The following is a 14,571-nucleotide window of genomic DNA, read 5'->3' as shown; positions in this document are numbered from 1 at the left end:
TAAAGTGCCTAGTCGGAAGATGAGGTGTTGTTCATATCCAGTTTGCGTTGGGCTTCACTGGAACAATGCAGCAAGCCAAGGATAGACATGTGGGCAAGAGAGCAGGGGTGGAGTGTTAAAATGGGCAAACGAATGGGAGGTTTGGGTCATTCTTGCGGACCAGACCGCAGGTGTTCTGCAAAGCGGTCGCCCCAGTTTACGTTTGGTCTCTCCATGTAGAGGAGACTGCTAGTTACAGACAGGACTAGATATTTCAAGAACAAGAGTAACACCTTAAACTGCCCCACTCACCAAACTCCAGGCCTGGTCTCAGTTCCAAAGCTGCACTCGTTTGCTCTCCCTCCCCTCTTTACCGTACCTACCCCAGTACCGCCCCCTCAGTCTTTACCATACCCCTCCCTCCTCTCTTTACTGTACCCAACCCGGTAGCTCTCCCTCCCCTCTTCACCACATCGCACCCCTCCCTCCTCTCTTTACCAGGATCCCTCAAGCCCCATCTCTCCTGAGACTTCAAGAGAAGCTGGGTTATAGGGATGCTCAGTGTCGAGAGGGTGTGCTGAAGTAGCTGAGGCAAGGATCTCAGACACATAATCACCTTCAATGCTGCGGAAATCCACCAGATAGGTGCGGCTGTCCACCTGGTACAACTGAAGACTCATCTTGGAAAATGTCCCTGTGGTGGTGTTCATTCTCCGAACTCGCAAGTAGTAGGGGTTTACCACCTGGCAGGAACAGGACAGAGATGTCAAAGACAGGAAGAGACAAACCAAGGGCAGAGCAGGCAAAGTGTGGGAATGAGTGGGAGCAGAGAGAACAAAGGGTAGGAGAGCAGGGAAAGAGAAATGGTGGACCAAGTGGAAGGAAATCAGGAAGTTAGACATTGAGAAAAAGGGGGAGGAGACAGGGAGAGTTTTCTCTCTCTCCACCCCCAGTACCCCAGCTGTTTTTCTCTTTCTCTCGCACTCTCTCCCCATACCCCAGCTGTTTCTCACTCTCCCTCCATACTCCAGCTGTTTCTCACTCTCTCCCAAGTATCTCAGCTGTTTCTCACTCTCTCCCAGTACCCCAGCTGTTTCTCTCTCTCTCCCTGTACCCCAGCTGTTTCTCTCTCTCCCAGTACCCAGCTGTTTCTCACCTCTCTCCCCAGTACCTCAGATGTTTCTCACTCTCTCACCAGTACCTCAGATGTTTCTCACTCTATCCCCAGTACCCCCAGCTGTTTCTCACTCTCTACCCCGTACCCCAGCTGTTTCTCACTCTCTACCCTGTACCCCAGCTGTTTCTCACTCTCTACCCCATACCCCAGCTGTTTCTCACTCTCTACCCCCCGTACCCAGCTGTTTCTCACTCTCTACCCCGTACCCCAGCTGTTTCTCACTCTCTACCCTGTACCCAGCTGTTTCTCACTCTTCTACCCTGTACCTCAGATGTTTCTCACTCTCTACCCTGTACCCCAGCTGTTTTTCACTCCCTACCCTGTACCCCAGCTGTTTCTCTCTCTCCCAGTACCCCAGCTGTTTCTCACTCTCCCCAGTACTTCAGATGTTTCTCACTCTCTCCCCAGTACCTCAGATGTTTCTCACTCTCTCACCAGTACCTCAGATGTTTCTCACTCTCTCACCAGTACCTCAGATGTTTCTCACTCTCTACCCGTACCCAGCTGTTTCTCACTCTCTCTACCCTGTACCCAGCTGTTTCTCACTCTCTACCCAGTACCCCAGCTGTTTTCACTCTCCCAGTACCCCAGCTGTTTCCTCACTCTCTACCCTGTACCCCAGCTGTTTCTCACTCTCTCCCAGTACCCCCAGCTGTTTCTCACTCTCTCTCAGTACCCCAGCTGTTTCTCATTCTCTCCCAGTACCCCAGCTGTTTCTCACTCTCTCCCAGTACCCCAGCTGTTTCTCACTCTCTCCCAGTACCCCCAGCTGTTTCTCTCTCTCCAGTACCCCAGCAGTTTCTCACTCTTTCCCAGTATCCCAGATGTTTCTCACTCTCCCAGTACCCAGCGTTTCTCTCTCTCCCCAGTACCACAGCTGTTTCTCACTCTCTCCAGTACCCCAGCTGTTTCTCACTCTCCCCGTACTCCAGCTGTTTCTCACTCTCTCCCAGCATCCCAGCTGTTTCTCACTCTCCCTCCATACCCCAGCTGTTTCTCACTCTCTCCAGTACCCCAGCTGTTTCTCTCTCTCCCCAGCATCCCAGCTGTTTCTCACTCTCCCTCCATACCCCGGCTGTTTCTCTCTCTCTCCCAGTACTCCAGATGTTTCTCACTCTCTCCCCCAGTACCCCAGCTGTTTCTCACTCTCTCCCAGTACCCCAAGCTGTTTCTCACTCCCAGTACCCCAGCTGTTTCTCACTCCCAGTACCCCAGCTGTTTCTCACTCCCAGTACCCCAGCTGTTTCTCACTCCCAGTACTCCAGCTGTTTCTCACTCCCAGTACTCCAGCTGTTTCTCACTCTCTCCCCAGTACCCCAGCTGTTTCTCACTCCCAGTACTCCAGCTGTTTCTCGCTCTCTCCCCAGTACCCCAGCTGTTTCTCACTCTCTCCCAGTACCCCAGCTGTTTCTCTCTCCCCAGCATTCCAGCTGTTTCTCACTCTCACTCCGTACCCAGCTGTTTCTCGCTCTCCCCCCGTATCCCAGCCATTTCCCGTTCCCTGCCCCCATACTCCAGTTGTTTCTCACCTTCCACTCATAGCCCAGCTGTTTCATGGCACGACACACTTCGGCCATGATGTCGTTTGGCCGGCTCTGGCTCCGGATGCCCAGGTGCCACTTGGCTCTGCGTACCCCGGGATGTTTGGATTTCTGGGGGTTCAGCTCGTCCAGGGTGTGCCGGGGCCTGGGGGCAGCCTCTGCTACCAGGAAGGGCACCCGCTCGGGGTGAACCCTGGAGACAAAGTGCTGATCGTCAAGGAAGGAGGCACTGTCTGGTGGGCTGGAAGCCAGTAGAAATCTTTGGCCTCGTTCATAATGCGCCGATTGTCGATGATGAGGTGATAGGCCACAGCCAGCGGGTCCTGGTGGTTACGGCTGTACAAACAGTTCAACACCTCTTCCTCGCTGCACTCAAACTTCTCACACACTTCCTTCAGGGCCTCATCATCGATCATGCTGGTGCTGTAGGCAGGATCCTCTGGGAACAGGTACCTAGGCAGATCCAGCTTAAACCACTCGTGCTCCCTGAAAGGATGGACAGTATTCCTTTACAAGAATGATACCAGCACAGAAAGCTCATCAACTATCAGCAAAGGCTGAACAAGCTAGAAAATACGCAGCAAGTCAGGCAGCATCACTGCCTGAGAGAGATAAACGAAGCTAGGTTTCAGGTCTGTGACCTTCCATCAGAACCGGGCAAAATGTGAACTGCATTCTCTCCCCACTCTGATGAGACATCATTTATCTGAAACATTAACTCTTTCTCTTTGCATAGTGTTCCCAGCACTTTCCACTTTTTATTTTCAGTATCCACAGTATTTTGCTTTAGCATCAGGAACGAAGGGACAGGCTGGGGCTGTTTTCTCTACAAAATTGAAGGCCAAGGAGAGCTGACAGTGGTCTATTAATATTATGAAAGGATTTGAAAAGGATAGAGAAAATATTTCCACTCTCAGCGACCTGAGCTAGGCATCACCAAACCTAACATTGTGACTAAGCAATCGAACAGGGTAGTTCAGGAGAAACTCCTTTAGTCAGAATGGTGAGGATGTGGAACTCCCCACCACATGGGGTAGTTGAGGTGAATAGCACAGATGATTTAAGGGAAGCTAGATAAACACGAGGGAGAAAAAAATAGAAGGATATGTTGATGATGGAGGGGTTTGGGAAAAGACTCATGTAGGGTATAAACACCAGTATGGGCAAATGGTTTGTTCTCTGTGCTCTGCGTTCTACATACTCAATAATTCTATCTAATATTCAAATTGATTCAGTTCCCCCGACACCATGCGACTACTCGATTATTTCAGCCACTGACACTCTTCCCTTGAGGCAATTAATAAAGTGCCACACAAAAGGTGCTATCATAAACAAGAATGACCTTTGATGCTGTTCTAATGGAAGGTCATCGACCTGAAACGTTAACCCCGTTCCTCTCTCCACAGATGTTACAGACCTGCTGAGTTTTGGCAGCATTTTCTGATTTTAGTATAAATATTTGGTTGGGTCCTAGCGTTGGAGACAAAGTGTTGAAACTGGTTTAAAAATATCAGAAAAATCTACCAATTTGCTAAAGTAATGACTTCATACGATGGGAATTTTTTTTTAAATGTTTGCACCCCCAAAATCTCTCTCTGCAAATCCATCAGAAATCCCAACCCAGCTTGGGAACTGTTGGATAAGAGCAATCTGGATGCAAAATGGATGATGGAGGCTAATAAGGTAGGACCCGGGCCCATTGTTAATTCTGTTTCCTGTGTTTTCCTGTGATACAGTCATTGCATTCCTGCCCTACTTTATAACATATTACTGTTTTATAATGTTTCATCACTGGCTCTAACATCATTCTGAAATCCAGAAATGCTTTGGTTCCGAGAGTTCCGGATTTGATGTTACAGTAAGGCTGACACAGACAGGTTTTTGGTCTCAGGGAACACAGGGATTGGAGACATGTGGTTATGGGGAGCGGGCAGGATGTATGAGTGGGCAGGATATGGGGTCGTAGGGAGCAGCAGGTGGGAAAGTGGAGTTGAGGTCCAAGATCAGCCATGATCACACTGAATGGGGTCGCAGGCTCGACAGGCTGTATGGTCTACTCTGCTTCCATTTTTACTCTCCAATAATCATTCGGCACCGACATCCAGAGAAGGCAGCTCTAGGGACAGTGATGATGAGGGGCAGAAGATCAGCAGAGCCAATCACTTCGACTGGGGTAAGATTGTGGCATGGTGGTAATGGCACCGGACTAGCAATCCAGGAGCCCAGGCGAATGCTCTGGGTTCAAATCCCACCACGGCAGCTGGTGGAATTTAAATTCTGGAATATAAAGCTCCTCTCAGTAATAACATGAAACTATCATCTGGTTCACTAATGCCGTTTAGGGAAGGGAATCTGCTGTCCTTACCTGGTCTGGCCTACATGTGACTCCAGACCTATAGCAACGTGGTTCACTCTTAGCTGCTCTCTGAAATGGCCTAGCAAGCCACTCAGTTCAAGGGCAATTAGGGATGGGCAACAATTGCTGGCCTTGCCAGCGACACCCACATCCCACCAAAGCATTCAGAACACTCTCAGTCTATGGCTACACTTGAGAGGACACGTATACAAGCCTGCCCGCACTGACCGGATGTCCTTGATGGTAGTTCTCTCATCGGGTCAACCTGCAGCATGTGCTTGAGGAGGCTGATGACAGACGGGTTGAGGTACTGCGGTGTGTAAAGATCCCATCACAGATCTTCTTAAAGAGCATGGGGACATGATCATCATCAAATGGTAAAGTGCCACACAGCAGAGCATAGAGTATCACTCCACAGCTCCAGATATCCACCTCCGGCCCAGCGTACAGCCTGAGGGAAGAAAACACACACACAGTTCACAAGACAGATCTTACTGAGGATCATAACCCCTCACCACTCTCAGAGACTCCCAGTTGCACAATGGTGTCAGCCCAGCCTGTGCATAACCCGGGTGGTGGGGGGGGGGGTGCTGTATGCAATCGCCAGGATCAGTGTACGCAGAATCCACAAGATGTAGCACAAATCGGCCATTTGGCCCCTAGGGCCAACTCCACCATCAGTAATGAGGAGTCCCATCTCATACCCCACATCGCACACAGAGCCTCAGGCACACACACACCACACACGCGCAGAGCCACACACGCGCACACACTACACACGCACAGCCTCGCGCGCGCACACTACACACGCACAGCCTCGCGTGCGCACACTACACACGCACAGCCTCGCGCCGCGCACACCACACACCGCACAGCCTCGTGCGTGCACACCACACACGCAGAGCCTCACGCGCAGCCACCCCACACACGCACAGAGTCTCACGTGCGCACACACCACGTACACAGCCTCGCGCGCGCACACACCACGTACACAGCCTCGCGCCGCCGCACACACCACGTACACAGCCTCGCGCGCGCACACACCACGTACACAGCCTCGCGCGCGCACACACCACGTACACAGCCTCGCGCGCGCACACACCACGTACACAGCCTCGCGCGCGCACACACCACGTACACAGCCTCGCGCGCGCACACACCACGTACACAGCCTCGCGCGCGCGCACACACCACGTACACAGCCTCGCGCGCGCGCACACACCACGTACACAGCCTCGCGCCGCGCACACACCACGTACACAGCCTCGCGCGCGCGCACACACCACGTACACAGCCTCGCGCGCGCGCACACACCCACGTACACAGCCTCGCGCGCGCACACACCACGTACACAGCCTCGCGCGCGCACACACACCACACACAGCCTCGCGCGCGCGCACACACACCACACACAGCCTCGCGCACGCACACACCACGTACACAGCCTCGCGCGCGCGCACACACCACGTACACAGCCTCGCGCGCGCGCACACACCACGTACACAGCCTCGCGCGCGCGCACACACCACGTACACAGCCTCGCGCGCGCACACACCACGTACACAGCCTCGCGCGCGCCAACACACCACACACAGCCTCGCGCGCGCGCACACACACCACACACAGCCTCGCGCGCGCACACACACCACACACAGCCTCGCGCGCGCCACACACACCACACACAGCTTCGCGCGCGCACACACACCACACACAGCCTCGCGCGCGCACACACACCACACACAGCCTCGCGCGCGCAACACACACCACACACAGCCTCGCGCGCGCACCACACACCACACACAGCCTCGCGCGCGCACACACACCACACACAGCCTCGCGCGCGCACACACACACCACACACAGCCTCGCGCCGCGCACACACAGCCTCGCGCGCGCACACACAGCCTCGCGCGCGCACACAGCCTCGCGCGCGCACACACAGCCTCGCGCGCGCACACACAGCCTCGCGCGCGCACACACAGCCTCGCGCGCCGCACACACAGCCTCGCGCGCGCACACACAGCCTCGCGCGCGCACACACAGCCTCGCGCGCGCACACACAGCCTCGCGCGCGCACACACAGCCTCGCGCGCGCACACACAAGCCTCGCGCGCGCACACACAGCCTCGCAGCGCGCACACACAGCCTCGCGCACGCACACACAGCCTCTCGCGCGCACACACAGCCTCTCGCGCGCACACACAGCCTCGCGCGCGCACACACAGCCTCGCGCGCGCACACACAGCCTCGCGCGCGCACACACACCACACAACAGCCTCGCGCGCGCACACACACCACACACAGCCTCGCGCGCGCACACACACCACACACAGCCTCGCGCGCGCACACACCACACACAGCCTCGCGCGTGCACACACACCACACACAGCCTTGCACGCGCGCACACACACCACACACAGCCTCGCACGCGCGCACACACACCACACACAGCCTCGCGCGCGCACGCACACACACCACACACAGCCTCGCGCGCAGACACACACCACACACAGCCTCACTCGCAGACACACACCACACACACAGCCTCGCGCGCAGACACACACAGCCTCGCGCGCAGACACACACCACACACACAGACTCGCACGCAGACACACACCACGCGCGCAGACACACACCACACACACAGCCTCTCCGCACACACACACCACACACACAGCCTCGCGCGCAGACACACACCACGCGCAGACACACACCACGCACACAGCCTCGCGCGCGCACACACCACACACACAGCCTCGCGCGCGCACACACCACACACACACAGCCACGCGCGCGCACACACCACACACACACAGCCTCGCGCGCACACACACCACACACACACAGCCACGCACGCGCACACAACACACACACAGCCTCGCGCGCGCACACACCACACACACAGCCTCGCGCGCGCACACACCACACACACACAGCCTCACGCGCAGACACACACCCACAGACAAAGCCTCACGCGCACACACCACAGACACAGCCTCGCGCACGCACACCCTCGTGCGCAAACACACCACACACACAGCCTCGCGCGCACGCACCAAGCACAGCCTCGTGCAGACGCGCAACAAGCACACAGCCTCGCGCGCGCACACAGCCTCGCGCGCCGCACACAGCCTCGCGCGCACACACCATGCACACAGACTCGCGTGCGCACAGACCACACACCACACACACACAGCCTCGCGCGCGCACACAGCCTCGCGCGCGCACACAGCCTCGCGCGCGCACACAGCCTCGCGCGCGCACACAGCCTCGCGCGCGCACACAGCCTCGCGCGCGCACACAGCCTCGCGCGCGCACACAGCCTCGCGCGCGCACACCATGCACACAGACTCGCGCGCGCCCACACACACAGCCTCGCGCGCCCACACACCACGCACACAGCCTCGCGCGCCCACACACCACGCACACAGCCTTGCATGCGCACACACCACACACACAGCCTCGCGCGCGCACACACCACACACACACAGCCTCGCACGCGCACACCACACACACACAGCCTCGCGGGCGCACACACCACACACAGCCTCGTGTGCGCACACACCACACACAGCCTTGCGCGCACACACACCACACAAAGCCTTGCGCGCACATACACCCTGCACGCAGAACCTTCGCGTGCATACACACCGCACGCAGAGCCTCGCGTGCACATACACCCCACACGCAGAGCCTCACGTGCACATACAGCCCGCACGCACAAAGCCTCGCACATACATGCACCCCGCACGCACAGAGCCTCGCGCGCAAACACCCCGCACGCAGAGCCTCGCGCGTACATACATCCTGCACGCAGAGCCTCGCGCGTACATACATCCCGCACTCACAAAGCCTCGTGCGCACACGCCCCACACGCAGAGCCTCACGTGCATACATGCCCCACACAGAGCCTCACGCGCATACATGCCCCACATGCAGAGCCTCATGTGCATACACACCCCGCACGCACATACACCCCACACGCACAGAGCCTCGCGCTCATACACCCTGCATGCACACAGCCTTGCGCGCACATCCACCCTGCACGCACAGAGCCTCGCACGCACACACACCCCCGCAAGCACAGAGCCTCGCACGCACACAGCCTCATGCACACACACCTCATACACACAATGACCCTCGAGCACAGTCACATTGCATACACACTGTTTGCAGCACAGGTCCCCCAGGTGATTTTCTCTCTGTCATAAGAGATGCTGGAGACTTTACCACTGCCTGGTTGAGATTCACTCATTCAGCTGGCATCTGAACCCCAAAGTGGGCCTTGAGCTATTGTTTAGGACGGCAAGTGGGTTTGGAGGATGGCACGAACATGGCTTTCACAGGGACTGCTGACCGTACCTTCCGGAAATAACCTCAGGGGCAGCATAGTTGGGGGAGCCACAGCTGGTTCTCAGGAACTCTCCATCTGACATCATATTTGAGAGACCTGGTCGCAGAGGAAAAAGGGAAAGGGGAGAATTAGGGCCAGTTCATAACGGCATCACCAAGGGAGATAATAACATTGAGCAATAAACACTCCCTGGACCAGGGAATCAATCCCCTGCCTTTGTCAATTTCAAAAGCAAATTGCTTACAGACACAGCGCACCCCCTTCAATATTAGATGGCAGTTCAGCTCAGACACTCTCTTCCCTGAGCCAGAGAGTGGGGCTTCAAAGCTGCACTGTTGGATTTAAAAGACGTGGGCATTAGTGAAGAGCCCACAAACAGTAATATGAGAATGAGCAGATGATCTGTAAAAGCTGGTATTGGGTAAGGGAAGCTATTGGACAGAACGCTGGGGGAGAATTCCCTGCCACCTGAGGGGGCAGACAAGGCCTCAGTGTAGCTTCCCATCCAAGAGGCAGCACCTACAACAGTGCAGAGCTCCCTCAGTATTGCACTGGATTCTGCGCTCAAGTCTCTGGAGTGGTTCAATAAACCAACACATTCTGCCTCAAAAACAAGAGTGCGAGCTACTGAGTCACAGCTGACACCCTCAATGACAGTCCACCCACAGCAAAGGCCAAGCCTTTTGCCTACATCCCCTCCCCAAGTGGGAGATAACAGGATGTGAGGAGGGGGAGGGAACTCAATGGGAAGGGGGATTGCGGGGGGGACAGGGGGAGGTTCATGGTGGGGCAGAGGGGCTTGGGGGCACAGACAGGCAAGAAACAAGAGGACAGGTCGACACAGGCTGCTTACCAAAGTCGGCAATTTTGGCATTCATCTGTGCATCCAGCAGCACGTTCTCTGGTTTCAGGTCCCGGTGCACCACCATGTGTCGATGGCAGTAATCGACCGCTGAGATGATCTGCTGGAAGAGGCGTCTGCTCTCCTTCTCGTCCAGCTGCAGGCAACAGAATCCCAGTCTTAACCTTTCTTTTTGCTGGTTCCCTATACCCGCCCCCAGACCCAAAGCTGAAATGTGCCAACATACGGTGCAAGCAAGCAAGGTGCCCTCTGGCACCTCCGCTAAGACACCAGTCCTCACACGCAAGCCCAGCTCAAGTATCCAAGCAGGCAATTTGGCCATGAGGGGGCATCACAGCCATCACTCAATCTACATGAGTTCACCTACCAACCAGGATTGCTGGACAATGCTCGGGAACATGAACCCAGTGGTCAGTTGTCACACCACCAGCTATCGCCCGCACTGAAGTCAACTCACTGGGTAAAAGCAAAATACTGCGGATGCTGGAAATCTAAAACAAAAACAAAAACTGCTGGAAAAGCTCAGCAGGTCTGACAGCAACTGCGGAGAGGAAGACAGAGTTAATGTTTCGAGCCCGTATGACTCTTCGTCCAAACTAAAGATAAATAGAAATGTGGTAAAATATAAGATGTTTAAAGGGCGGGGGGGGGGGGGGGGGGGGGGGGGGGGGGGGGTGGGGGGGTGGTTGGACAGGTGAACAGGACAAAAGACCTGGCCTTACCTTCCCATTCTTACAGATGTAATCGAAGAGTTCCCCACCTGCCACGTATTCCATCACATGAATATGTCTGTCGGAAGTACTGATCACCTGGTACCTGGGAGGGTAAAGGTCAAAGGTGAGAGAGTTCATTATAAACCTGACAAAGACGGTGATTTTTTAAAAAATTCATTCGGGGATGTGGGCATCGCTGGCAAGGCCAGCACTGTTACCCATCCCTATATTGCCCTTGAACTGAGTGGCTCATGAGGTCATTTCAGAGGGGAGTCAAGAGTCAACCACATTGCTGTGGATCTGGACTCACATGTAGGCCAGACCAGGTAAGGACAGCAGGTTTCCTTCTGTAAAGGACATTAGCGAACCTGATGGGTTTTTACAACAATCATCAACGCTTTCATGGTCGCCATTACTGAGACTAGCTTTCAATTCCAGATTTATTAAAATTCAATTCAAATTCCAGCAGCTGCCGTGGTGGAACATTTCACCATTCAAGATTCAACATTCAAAATTCTGAAGCAGCCAGGGAGCAGATACTGAGAGGTTGTTTCCCCTGCCTGGGGAATCTAAAACACAGGGTGGGGCTGGGGGAAGCACAGTCTCACGGTAAGTGGCCGATCATTCAGGACTGAGATGAGGAGAAATTCCTTCACTCAGAGGGTTGTGAATCTTTGGGTTTCTCTACCCCAAAGGGTTGTGGATGCTCCATCATTGAATATATTTAAAGGCCCGGGATAGACAGGCTTTTGATCTCTCAGGGAATTAAGGAATACGGAGAGTGGGCGGGAAAGTGGGGATGGAGCCCAAGATCAGCCATGATCGTATTGAACAGCGGAGCAGGTTCGATAGGCCATACGGTCTACTCCTGTTGGGAGTTCTTGTTATGTTGTGGGAGATGGGAAGAGCCAGGTCAGCTTACTCAGGAGCCTCATCCCACAGCACACCCCGTAGGGGGGGGGGTGACCCCGAACCCCAGGGCACAGGGAGGCCTCTACTTGCAGTTTGATGATGTGCGGGTGTCTGAAGAGTTTGAGGTTCTGGATCTCCCGACGGATTTTGCCGACGACGTCAAGGCTGCGAATCTTCTGGCGGTTCAGGATTTTCACTGCAACCTTGTGCTGAGTTAACTCGTGCATCCCAACTGGGGGAGAGAAATAGAGGGTGAGTGAGTGAGAGGGTGAGTGAGTGAGAGGGTGAGTGAGTGAGAGGATGAGTGAGTGAGAGGATGAGTGAGTGAGAGGGTGGGTGGGTGTACAAGAGCAGCTGAGGGGGGGAGGGGGAGATTGAGGGGGAGGGGGGAGATTGAGGGGGGAGGGGGGAGATTGAGGGGGAGGGGGGAGATTGAGGGGGGAGGGGGGAGATTGAGGGGGGAGGGGGGAGATTGAGGGGGGAGGGTAGAGATTGAGGGGGGAGGTAGAGATTGAGGGGGATATTGAGGGGGAGGGGAGAGATTGAGGGGGCTATTGAGGGGGAAGGGGGAGATTGAGGTGGGAGGGGAAGATTGAGGGGGAGGGAGAGATTGAAGGGGAGGGGAGAGATTGAGGGGGAGGGGGGGAGGGAGAGATTGAGGGGGGAGAGGGGAGGGGGGAGATTGAGGGGGAGGGGAGAGATTGAGGGGGAGGGGGGAGTTTGAGGGGGAGGGGGAGATTGAGGGGGGAGAGGGGAGTGGGAGATTGAGGGGGGAGAGGGGAGGGGGAGATTGAGGGGGGAGAGGGGAGGGGGAGATTGAGGGGGGAGAGGGGAGGGGGAGATTGAGGGGGAGGGGGAGATTGAGGGGGAGGGGGAGATTGAGGGGGGGAGATTGAGGGGGGGAGATTGAGGGGAGGGGGAGATTGAGGAGGAGGGGGAGATTGAGGGGGAGGGGGAGATTGAGGGGGAGATTGAGGGGGAGATTGAGGGGGAGGGGATTGAGGGAGGGGGAGAGGGGAGATTGAGGGGGGATTGAGGGGGAGATTGAGGGGGAGGGGGATTGAGGGAGGGGGAGAGGGGAGATTGAGGGGGGGATTGAGGGAGGGGGAGAGGGGGAGATTGAGGGGGGGATTGAGGGAGGGGGAGAGGGGGGATTGAGGGGGGGATTGAGGGGGGGATTGAGGGGGAGGGGAGGGGAGGGGGAGATTGAGGGGGAGATTGAGGGGGGGATTGAGGGAGGGGGAGAGGGGAGATTGAGGGGGAGATTGAGGGGGGGATTGAGGGAGGGGGAGAGGGGAGATTGAGGGGGAGATTGAGGGGGGGGAGAGGGGAGATTGAGGGGGAGATTGAGGGGGGATTGAGGGGGAGGGGAGGGGGATTGAGGGGGAGATTGAGGGGGAGGGGAGGGGGATTGAGGGGGAGATTGAGGGGGAGGGGAGGGGGATTGAGGGGGAGATTGAGGGGGGATTGAGGGGGAGGGGGATTGAGGGGGGGATTGAGGGAGGGGGAGAGGGGAGATTGAGGGGGAGATTGAGGGGGGGATTGAGGGGGAGGGGAGGGGGATTGAGGGGGAGATTGAGGGGGAGGGGGATTGAGGGGGGGATTGAGGGGGAGGGGGATTGAGGGGGGGATTGAGGGGGAGGGGGATTGAGGGGGAGATTGAGGGAGGGGGAGGGGGATTGAGGGGGAGATTGAGGGGGAGGGGGGGATTGAGGGGGATTGAGGGGGAGGGGGGGATTGAGGGGGGATTGAGGGGGAGGGGGATTGAGGGGGGGATTGAGGGGGAGGGGGATTGAGGGGGAGATTGAGGGAGGGGGAGGGGGATTGAGGGGGAGATTGAGGGGGAGGGGGGGATTGAGGGGGGATTGAGGGGGAGGGGGGGATTGAGGGGGGATTGAGGGGGAGGGGGGGATTGAGGGGGGATTGAGGGGGAGGGGGATTGAGGGGGGGATTGAGGGGGAGGGGGGGATTGAGGGGGGATTGAGGGGGAGGGGGGGATTGAGGGGGGATTGAGGGGGAGGGGGATTGAGGGGGGGATTGAGGGGCGGGGGGGATCAGTCGGGTTCGGTGTCTCTCTCTCACCCTTCACTTTCCCGAATGTCCCCACCCCCAGGGTGTCCCCCAGGCTGTAATGTCCGATCTTCACCCTCCCGCCGGCTTCCGCTTTCCCTTTCTCCGCCATCTTCACCGGAACCGGAAACCCGCCGCGGGGCGGGGTTTCCCGGCCTGTCACTCAGGGGCGGGGTCTCCCGGCCTGTCACTCAGAGGGCGGGTTAAACTGTCCGTCATTCAGTGGGCGGGGTCTCCCTTAGAGTCACTCAGTGGGCCGGGTCTCCTGGTCCGTCATTCAGGAGGCGGGGTCTCCCCCAACCGTCACTCAGGGGGGCAGGGTCTCCTGTTTCGTCATACAGGGGGGTGGGGTCTCCTCCCCCCGTCAGTCAGGGGGCGGGGTCTCCTGTTTCGTCATACAGGGGGGTGGGGTCTCCTCTCCTGTCAGTCAGGGGGCGGGGTCTCCCGTACTCTCACTCAGGGGGTCACTCAAACCCCCAAGGGGCGGGTCCGTGGGTTTCAGCGTCCACAGCGGGGGTCAGGCCTTGGGTGGGGGTTTGGGGGTCAGGGTCTGGGAGGGTTCAAGGCCTGCGGGAGGGGGTCAGGTTCAGGGGGTGTCAGGCTTTGG

At 57.0% G+C, this 14,571-nt stretch overlaps 1 pseudogene; it reads right to left on the bottom strand.

Moving 5' to 3' along the window:
- Positions 1 to 473: 473 nt before the first annotated feature.
- On the bottom strand, positions 474 to 14,092 carry LOC121276831 (annotated as a pseudogene).
- Between the last annotated feature and the right edge of the window lie 479 nt (positions 14,093 to 14,571).

The sequence above is a fragment of the Carcharodon carcharias genome, chromosome 4 (genome assembly GCF_017639515.1).
Source record: "Carcharodon carcharias isolate sCarCar2 chromosome 4, sCarCar2.pri, whole genome shotgun sequence".
NCBI classification, from domain to species: Eukaryota; Metazoa; Chordata; class Chondrichthyes; order Lamniformes; family Lamnidae; genus Carcharodon; species Carcharodon carcharias.
The sequence above is the reverse complement of the archived record's forward strand: the minus strand, read 5'-3'. Positions and strand labels throughout refer to the sequence as shown.